An 11,244-nucleotide genomic window follows, 5' to 3' on the forward strand; every position below is an offset into this window, starting at 1 on the left:
TACTTACATTTTCTATTTTGCTACTTTTTTCAAGGAAAAATTTGTTAATTTTCTCTAAATTCAAAACTTAATTGAATTTTGATGTATAACATCAATCCAACTCCAAGAAATATTTTTGCTTCATGTAATTAACAGGATACAAAAAAGGAGAATTTATAGATGCTTTCTCTGCTAGTTACTCTGCTATGTAATCTACCTTAACACTTGAAGAAGTGAAAAATACATGTGAATTTCCACTAATCCCCATGCAAAATTATGTAAAACAGGAGAAAGGATACATTTTAAGATAGAGTATTTTTTCTAAGTTATGCAACTCCTAGTGTTTAAAGTTTCAGATGCATTTTTAATGCCTAGATTAAAGGATGGTTCACTGTAGGCTTCCATTAGAAAGTTTGGCAGAAAAAGAGAATAAATGGGATTTTTGTTTTTTCTCTTTTGATCTCACATACAGAAATAAATCAAGTTTTGTTTTAACCAACTAAGAGAAAGCATGACATGGCTGTCATGGCTACCTGTCTCTTTTACACCTATCACTGACTGAACCATTGAGAATAATTCTACTAATATACAAATGGACTTGAACACCTCTTATGTTCATTTAACAATAATAAAATACCTTATTGCAAATGGAACCTTACATTGCACCTAAATATTGTCCTTTTCTTATTGACAGATTGTTGTTTATATTAATATCAGTACATAAATATTTATTAGCATCATTTCTATTCTTAAATTGGTCTCCTAGAAAATTTGACAGGCTCTAGAGTAAGTAGACCACAAAAAGAGTATGAAATGAGGTTAAGCACTACACATAATATGTAGCATGTAGCAGTTTTGTTCTCCAGCAAATATTTGCTCTTGCTTCTACAGCAAGCAGCAGAGTGCCTTGAAAGAAATTAATATAAAATATAAAATAACATAGAACATCCCAACTTAATTTAATTGACCTTCTGATATTCACAATAAAATATACACTTTTAATAACACATATCTTCAAAAGGGCAATTTTTGACTTGCAGTAATTAAGATAACTTAAAAGGCCTTCTCCTCATCTGTATCTTTTATTCCATTACTAGCAGAAAATCTGGCAGTTACAGAAATACCAAAATAAATTATTCTTGAGATAAGTAGCTTACGTAATCATGATTCATTAACTGCATTTCTTTCCAAAGCTTCTTACACTTCTGAATCTTTCTGTGGAGTACAGTCTGCAAAAGTGTTCATAGTATTCAATTTTTTTCATTAGAATATTCTAGGCAGAACTAATATAGCACAAAATATAGGCATGTGGGGTCATTCAAGCTCCATTCCTTCCTGTGTATGAAGGAGAACTCCATTAACTACATAGTCTACTGAAATAAGCTACATCCTCCAATAAAATTTATGAAGTGCTAGTCATCAGGGTAAGAGCTGTGAGTGTGTAAAGGCTGAGATTACAAACTGGAAAAGAAAAATGCCTTCCATAAGAATAAGAAGATGGAAGGAAAAGGACTTTTATATCTGGGACTTTTTGTTCTGAGAAGCACCTTAATAGCAAAACAAGTAGGATACCAGGAGGCAGTTCCCTCTTCCCTCTTTTCAAGTTAAGGCACCCTTTTTCCTTGGATTTTTGTCCTGAACTGTAGGTATTGCTGAAACTGTGGGTTTCAGCTGATTTTACGAAGCCTATGCAAAAACACCGTGCCCAAAGGCGCACATTTGCTCTAGACCAAGTATGGAATTATTTATTTTATTGGCCATGACACCTCATGAAATTTTGACTAAATTTAGGTTATCATTCTAGTTTTGTCCCTGTTGGAGTGGCACTGTTATTTCCAGAGTGAAGTCTGACAGGTCAAAATTTAGCTAACCACTAAGAGAAACAAATTCTAAATGGTAGAATATGCTGGGTGCTCTAGGTTGTGTGTCCAGAGAATTTGTTCATTTTTAGCCCCCATCACCTTGGGATTTATTTTGCTGTTGAATAATGGCATACTGGTGGCTTCCAGCCCAAATCCCAGCTCTGACTCAAGAATATTTATTTTCAAAAGAATAATCATGAATCATAACCTTATCTGAGAAACCCCATAACTAAAGCTAGCCTTAAACTATGGTTTAGGCTGAAATGCCTAAACTATGGTTATGTCAAGATCATCTCTACACAAAAGGATCATCTCTACACTTGCAAGTACAAAGTGCTACTTTTCTAGTGAACAGCACTGATGGTTCTTTTACTTTTGTCAATAGAAAGGCAAAAGACACATTATTATCATCACCCTAGTGCTTTCAGAGGACAGTGACTAAAGACAGTAGTCTAAATACAGACCTAATGCACCAGATAACCTAAGAGGTTCTTATGGACAGCTTTCTCTTCAAGAATTTCTGTCTTTAAAGACAGAGCATACAACTGAGGTAAATAGGAAGTATATGTATTTGAAAAATCAAACAAAAGGATATTTTTTAGAATATTTGGAAGAATAGTTTGTATTTGAAATTCCAGGAGATATTTACAATACTTACATGGGGCTTACTACAAATAGTGCTATGAATATGATTTCTTCACTTTGGTGAAGACACTGGTTCCCCATTACCTGTCCAAGGCAAAAGAGCTTTTATTTTCAGTGCACTCTACGTCTGAGCATTGAACAGATGTCCCCCCTGCTAATGGGTCTGCATCCTTGTTTGAAAAAGGCTCATTAAACCTAGATCACCAGACTGCACTGTGGATCTGTATAGCATTCTCTGTGCCCTTATGATTCACATCTGTGAACATGGTGGGGCAAATAAAATATTTAAACTTGTTAATTCATTAGGGTTAGAAACTTAATTTCATAAGAAAACAAGAGCCCAGTTTCACAAAGTGACAGCATAACATCTCCTTCCAAGGGCATTAGCACTAAAGCACACCCATTAACTCAGAACCAACAGCAGATGGCCCTTGGAATGTAGGATGCTTATTTGGAAACAATTTGGGAGCAGGGATACAGAAAATCAACTGGGTTTATCCAAAGAAAAAGGTACAAGGCCAAAGAAACAGCTGGTATAAACTGGCATAGCTTCACTGAAGTCAATTCAGGAAGACCCTTCCATTTCTATTAGTAGAGTTCTGGACACCAAAGCTTTTGAGAATTAAGAAAGATTGCGATTAGAAGGGGGCTCAGGAGGAAGGGAGCATAGCAATAAATTGAACAAAAAAGCCTTAAACAAGCAGGCTTAAATGTATTCTCTGGAATCTGTTCCAATCAAATTAATTTTGGATTAATCAAAAATCGGTTTGCTTTCATTAGAAAACATTAAATTACTTGAAGTCTGGGGTTTTTCCCTTTAAAAAATCATTTACTATGTGAATGATGCAAGAAAAGATATTCTGAAAATTCATTTCTAAATCAAAATTCCAATATTTGCAATTCAAAAGGGCACAAGTAGGAAGCAGGGCCTCATATATAAGTAAAATTTCAAGGAACTTGGTCTATTTTTAAAATGCTCAAATTCAATACTGAAAAAGGTCCAAGAAACTTCAAAAATAAATTTTAAATGCCCTTTACATTCCAACTTATAAGGAATTTACAGTGGTTTTCTACTGACTCATAAAGTCTGAAAAGGCGTCAGCTGCTATATGAAAACAAAATATGAAGTAAGTGGTCAAAGAACATATTTTCAATGTTTAACGTATTAAAACATCTTATCTAAAAACTCTTGTCACAATAACTTTAAATGAACCAAAGTGTTGATGAGATCAGCTTTAATTATTAATTTTTTTGAGAGGAAATTGGTGGCTTTTGGCTAGTTGAAGATATTAAGTGGCCCATGATATTTCACATTCCAGCTCCTACTTCCACAGTGGGTGCTTCAGTGTATCTTCCCAAAATCAGAGCCATGATAGCAAAGTCTTTTCAAAGTCAGTAATGTGACCCTAGAAGATGCAGAGATGCAGAGATGTTGCACTTGGAGGACAATTCCTGAGCTGATTGATAGATCTGGGTAATGCTCTCACAGTAGCTCTTAATATGTTCTACAACCAGTTAGAGGCTTTAAGTCCCATTGTCTATTTGTTTTCACACTACTTTTCTAACAGTTGTATATAATATCTACAACTTGATAGACAAAGACGTTTTTTTCCTTTTAAATTTTAATTGTATTAAGCTAAGTTTTACATCTTGACAATTTTCAGTTCCATTTTCTGCTAAGAATTTGGCTTCTTATGAAATTTAGATTCTTAAAACAATATATGGGGTCTTTTTACAATTCACATAAATAATAGGTTAGGAACTGAAAAATATTCAAGGAAATGTTCTGTGTTTTCTGTAGTACAATATTTACATAAAATTTATTAAAACACATAGAAAAGCTTTTTACCTCAAAAATTACATTGTTTTGCCTGCAGAAGGCTCAAATGTGGAAATGGAAAAGTCATACAACAAAAATCTATGGCATCTGACATTCATTTTTATCATGTTTATCTCTTCAAAAATGCATTTGAATAACTAGAGTACAGCTTGGCATTCAAATTGCTTATAGAATTAGGTTTTTTGTGATATTTATACTATAGTAACAATTTTCAATAATGTATTCTCTGTCTCATCAGAGATTTTTATTATAGAAGATTCATAAGCTGCTACAGCATTATAAAAAATTTCAAAAGAAATATCTGCTGAGAAACTCTTGCACTATTTACAGGCAGATACAACAAAATGAGAGACTCAACATAACTCTGTTGGTATTTTCTGATGCTACAAGTAAGAAACTGAAATTCAATTATACTTGGATCTGAAGACAAGAAGAAGAAAATATTTCTTTTACGGGAAATATCAGTCCATTTTACTAACTAACAAGTTTGAAGTGTAACAAGCTACCCACAATGGAAGTCACCTATAAGATACTAAAAAGTATTCTCAACTACTTACTCACAAACCTTCAATTCCCTCAATTTTCTCAGCTTTTACCTTTCTTTAAGAAAAAAGAGAATCAAAATGACCTAGCCATGCTTAGAAAGAAACCTTGCCTGTGATTTGTCAGTATTGTCAAGCTCAAGTCAAACAATTTATCACTGCCTCAGAATAAAGCAATACTTTGACCTGAAAAAGGCATCCCAATGTTAAGTTTAGAAGCATATCCGTAAGAATGTGAACGACTTATTTGCTATTCTGCACATTTAATATGAACACTATGGAATGTCCCTCAATTGCCTGATTCCCTTTTCTTGTACAAAATTTCACTCTGGTTTAATTCTAAAAAACCCAAACCCTAAGATCAATGATTGGATTAATTTAATCTGTTTTTAGCTGCAAGACATAGACAAAAAGGCCAGTTCTAAGATGAAGGAACTAATAATCTGAAAAGAAGAACCAGTACTTAGTGTGTTTATTAATGACATGAAAATGTTGAGCAATGAGGTGATAACAACTGCAAATTCTATTAAATTCTAAAAGTTTTCAGCCTCATTAAGCACTTCAGAATGATTTAACCAAACTTGGTGTTTAGGCAATGTGGTGGGAATACATGATGTAGGGGGAATACAGAGGTGGACATTAGGAAGAGCTTTTAAAGGGCATGAGGATAGATAACAGTAGTGATTATCCTGTCTTAACTCTAGTCACAGACCTTTCCTAGTTCTACTGCTTCCCTACCACAGGGGCAGAACCTGTTTTAAGCCTTTTCCACATATTTGTGTTACAAAGCAGTCACAGTACACTTTTTGATCTTTTCCTATTAACTCCTCTTAGACTGAAGAGAACTGACCCTACCAATAGCTAATTGGTTCACTTTTTGATACAGATATTTTGGCATTGTTTCTCCTCATTACTATTTAAGGTTCCAGAAATATAAATCTCTTTCAGAGACAGATATACCTGTAGATAATTACAGTTGCTTCATAAATGTCAATAAAAATGTCTAATAGACAAAAAACATATTCTTTGGCTGGAATATGGAAAATCTCTGAAGTTGTAACAAGAACAAATTATTTTGATATTAGGAAGTATAGGGTTGTTCCGTCCTAATTATTTGATGCAGACCAGCTTATCTGTAAGTTCAAAGTGGAACCTTTGTTTCCTGCTTTCTATTCAACTGCCTTCCATAAGCTACCATGTGAAAAATTTTTGCAAGACCATGTTCAGTTCTGCTGTTAAGTTTCTTTCATGGTTACCTAATGAAAGAAGTGCTTTGCTGTCACTGACAAGATAAATCACTCCTTATAAGAATTAAAGCTGTATAAATCAATGTCCTCTGTTCCCACATGTAAAGATATTGTATAAGGATATGTAGTTTTTCCATTATATTTTTCATATTATGAAACCATCTTTTAAAGATTAATTCAAAGAAACAGATTAAAAGAAAAATGGGAACTCTTTTAAATAGTATCATAAGTTTTATTTCAAAGGGAAAAGCTGCAGCCTGAAGCAAATCTGATAAATGCCTGTATAAGAAAACGAGGTGACTTTGTTCCAGAAAGGTATAGTATAAAATGAAATGTTGTTCTTGTCAGAATATAAGATTTTGATTTGTTGATATCAGCGTTGCATGGATGGGGCATTGTTTTGCCATATTGATGGACATTTAATCTAGACCACAGTAGGAACTTAAACAAGGAGATATAAATTATTGGTTTTTACTGTGAGAGTCACAGAAATGATCAGAAGAAATATGAGAAATATGGAAAACACAAATATAATACAATTATCTACTCTGGTGTGAGAAAATGACAAATCTAAATTACATATTCTTGTGGATCTAAGATATCTTGCTGCATTAACCCAGACCACTAAAGATTAAATTTACAGTCCTCTGTAAGCCCATGCTCAATAAGTAAAACTCTTGTCTTTAATATTCAGCTGAATTCATTGTTTGTTAAGCTTATCTCTGACACTTCCAAAGACTGTGTGTGTTGCAAAGCTAAAGAAGAAATTGTAGTATTGTAAAGCTTCTCCCAGAGGAAATTCTACAGCACTTAACCCAGATTTCCTTCACATGGGTTACTAGACTCTAGAGAAAAACTAAAAGCTACAAGTCACTGTCTCTTTCAACTTTAAACCACTTGTTGAGCTCAACTCAGCTTTCAGAGCTGGGAAAGGACTTCAGTTTCTTTATTAAGAAGTTTATAGTTTCAAAACAGAAAAAGTTTATGAAAAGTAGGTTTATCATTCCTGACAACCAATTCAAGTATAAAATGTTTAACTTTTCTTCATATAAATCCTAAAAGGCAAAAGAAAATGGGGTTTGTGTGCAAAACAGAGAAGATGTTTTTGTCACATGTACAAGACCTCTATTCACAGCAGTTCTAACCCCACCACTCTCCTTTCCCTATAAGTCAGTGCCTGGGAGTCAGGACAATCCCCACTGCTTAGGTCACTACAACTTGGTCTGCCACCTACAAAAAGTTGAAGTAATTCTGCAGCAATTAATGAACTCCTTCATGCTGCTTTTCCCAGCAAGAAAGGAGGAATTCAGGGACTGAACTAGGACTTTGACTCAAAATAAAGCTCTTTCCAGCCTCTGGAAAACTAGTCTCACACTCTCAGTCAGGTTACTTGCTATTAACTCTTAATCACTTTCCAATATGGAGACAATTACTAAAGACAGCCCTTAAAAAGGACAATTTTTATAAATTCCGTAAAACATGATTTTTCTCTACTTTTAACTTTCTATAAAGACAACATTAAATATCTTATACACATTTTGATCTGAAATATTTTTTATTAAATGAAAAAAGCATAAATGCTAACAATGATTAATTTTACTTTTTTAATATATTATCCTTCTGGAAAAATAAAAGAGTAATGTTTAACATGACATGACAGGAAAGTATGTTATCTAAAGTATTAGAAAAAAGTCTAGTGAAACGATTTCTAATAAAAATGGTATGAGTCTTTCACCCTGAATTAGGCTTTTGAAAAGAAATCATGTTCCTGAAGATCAGTAAAATCATGGTGTTCCTTGCTGCCCTGCTTCCCTTATCTCAGATGTGATTGGGTCTGGCTGCCTCTTGACACATACCTGCTATTAGATGTCAAGCATCATTTATCCTACTCAGTAGAGAAGAGATGCCTCCAATGTGTGATATAGAGCACCTAAAGTTATCTACCCAAACTTCATCAAAAGCTGCTGAAGCCAGACTCTGTGCGTTGAAAATGAAAAACTCTCCCACCAAAGAAAAGTTCGCAGGTGTTTGCCACAAAGGTTCAATGCTCCAGAAACAGGGCTACAGCCACTTTTAAAGCTTGATCTTCAACAATGAATTGGACTGAGATTAATAACATTGTGCAGCCCCAGCTGGATTGCTGCTCAAGGCAATCTGGAAATTTATTATTGTAGATATAGAGGCAATTGCAAGATCTAGTAGCTGTTTTTTCAGGCAAATATGCAGATTAGATAATAATGTTCTGGATAGTATTTGGGGAGAAAGGCAGAGAGAGAGAGAGAGAAAGGGATTTATCCCACTGACAATAGGCAGAAATAGACTGATATTTTAAAGAGTGTTTTTTCTTTTGGGTCTTATGCATATACATGTATAATACTTGGCTGGTGTATACTCTTTCTAGACAGGGATGCTCTAGTATAAAGTACTGCCATTACTTACTGCAAAATCGTAATCCTTCATGGGTAAAATAGGCTAGTGACAACTCAGTCTTACACACCACATTTTTGGCTCACTTACACATTTAGTTTCCAAAAAATTTGAACTGAAATATAGCCTCAAGGAACAACTGCTCACTTCACATATTTTAAATCAGGATTATTGATCCCAAAATGACACTAATTAACTCATAATCAGTGAACTACATAGTCAGGATCAATATCAGAAGTAAAATATATATAAATGACAACCTTGCACGCTTACAAAATGTTAATAAACATCCACAGCTTTCTCAACACCCTGCTAGAAAAGTTCATTCACACAGCTACAAACACCCTCCCACCTCTCTCCAGAGTGCAGGTTCCCATGTCTCACAAACCTCCAGTCAGAAACAAGGGCAGATGCTTTGTGAGTGCCTGTGCTGCTCCTCACCACCCATCAGTCCATAAGTCTGAAAGAAAGCACCCCCTGAGCTCACCCAGTCTGTCCACAGCACTTCCCCCAAGTGCTGCACACCAAGCTGCTCATGACAGGGCAGCTGCTCTGACCCACACACAGGCTGCAAGGTAACTGCAGGCACTGACAAACCAGGCTATCAAATTGCTCATTTGCTTGTTTCATGAGGATTTCACTCATTTGAGGGGAAGGAAGGCGAATATTATGATTTTCTTGACATTTTATGGGAAAATTATGTGTGCACCAAAAGGCCAATGATGGCAAAAAGGGTGTTCCCAAAAGAGCTGAACATAGTTTGAACTATGTTTTAAATGTGGCTGAACAGGACTTTCATATGAGTATTTCTAGAAACTGATTGGTTTTTGTCTCTATTGTATGAGTATATACATATTTATACATTCATATACATGCATAAACAAACTATACTGTAAACTCCGAATTTATGTTATCTCCAGAAAAAAGACAAACATATATTTCAACATTGAGATGCATAATCAATGTCATTGATGTTCTGAATTATGGGATGTTGCCATTTTATTTTGTTAAAATTGTATCTCCACAGCAATTTCTTTTTCTGAACTCTGAAATTTACATTTTTTGAAGGAGTGATTCCTTGTTACTGTAAGTTTTACAAATGACTGTGGACTGTCATACTGAGTGCCACCAATCAGCTATAATTCAGTAAGTAAACCCTATGGTGTATGAGATTTTAGCTCATATCATCTCTATGGAAAAATGGTATTTTCATTCCTTATTGATAACTCCATGCTTTGCTGGGAGTTTTGAAAAAGACAGAGCTATAAATTAGCTTTGATCAACCAAGAGGAACAACAAGAGACAGAATGCACATTAAAGTGTCAGTGCATATACTATTTTTCAGTTTGAAATAAATGGAAATGAACATAACTTTTCCTATGGAATGAAAGATACCTTATTGCTATTTTGGCAGAAGAACTTGATTTATATGCCCATGAATAGACATGACAATTATTCACATGTGTCCTTACAGTCCTTAAAGGTGTCTCTTTCATTTCACACTTATGTAGTGTGATTCACATTGCAATTAATTTGAAATAGGAAAAATTGCTCAAATTTTGCAGGTATTGTATAATTTTTCAACATCTGAACACTTTTTGGGGAGAAAAGCCTTTCACCAAAGGCTTGTTGATCACTGTTTGTACACTACCCAACTGATATTGCTCATTTTGGTCTTTGCTCTGTCTGAATTAGATTGGTCTGCACTTCACTGGGCAGATGAGATTTGTTTGGGATTTTTGGATTTGTTTTATTTTCTTTTCTCTATAATTTTCCCTTTCATTTCTATGCATAATTGATTTAAACTTGTGAGTACCTTAACTGGTCCAGTAAGACCCTTTATGTTCACTACCTACATGGACAGTGAATACTGTCCAAGTATTAAAAGCAGTCTAATAATGTCAATAGGTAGGAGGGTTTTGTTTTGGAAAGTATTCAAGGATTGTCAGAGGCTCAAAAGTACTGTTTGAAAAAGGTGCTATGTCAGATATCTGAGTCACAGATATTGCAATAAAATTGTATGGTTTTCTTGAACAGTATTTCTAAAGATGCACAAGTATTTATTAAAAAAAAATTCTCTCTCCAACTCTACTGACTCGGGAAATGTATTACTGCTAATAAGAATTATTTCATTGTTTCAAAAGCCTCATTTCTTTGTTCAGGTTATATAAGGAATTGAGATTCCCCATTACCATAAGTAACAAAAGCCTGGATTTATTCCACAGTACCTATTCTGGTATAAATTTGCATTGCCAGGCTCTGAAATTCCAGTATAGAATTATAATAGAATATATTCATTGGGTAATGGAAGTATAGCTAAATAGAAAGTCAGGGCAGAAAAAAGAAAAAAAATAATTAGAGGAAGGCAATAAGAGTTACAAAAATACTGTCAAACTAAGTCACAGACTGCTACTTGCTTTCTCCTGAAGAATTGCTAAAACAGCCAATTACCCCAGTAGATGAATTTTAATTCATAAAAATCTACCAAAGTTGTGGCTATTAGCTGCCTAATAACATCACTTAGACAAACATTAAGGCTGAATATAATCAAGCCATGCTATAGGAAAGCATTCAGCACCATGGTATGGTTTCCTCAGTCAAGTTAAATACAGTTTGTGCAACACACTGCCTAAGGTCCAAACAACTCCAAGTTTGACAGTATTGACTATCCTTATCCCTTGGATATCCCACTATTGTAACCA

Source organism: Agelaius tricolor, unplaced genomic scaffold (assembly GCF_023055355.1).
Source record: "Agelaius tricolor isolate 1412-34295 unplaced genomic scaffold, bAgeTri1.0.p SCAF_8, whole genome shotgun sequence".
In the NCBI taxonomy this organism is placed as follows: domain Eukaryota; kingdom Metazoa; phylum Chordata; class Aves; order Passeriformes; family Icteridae; genus Agelaius; species Agelaius tricolor.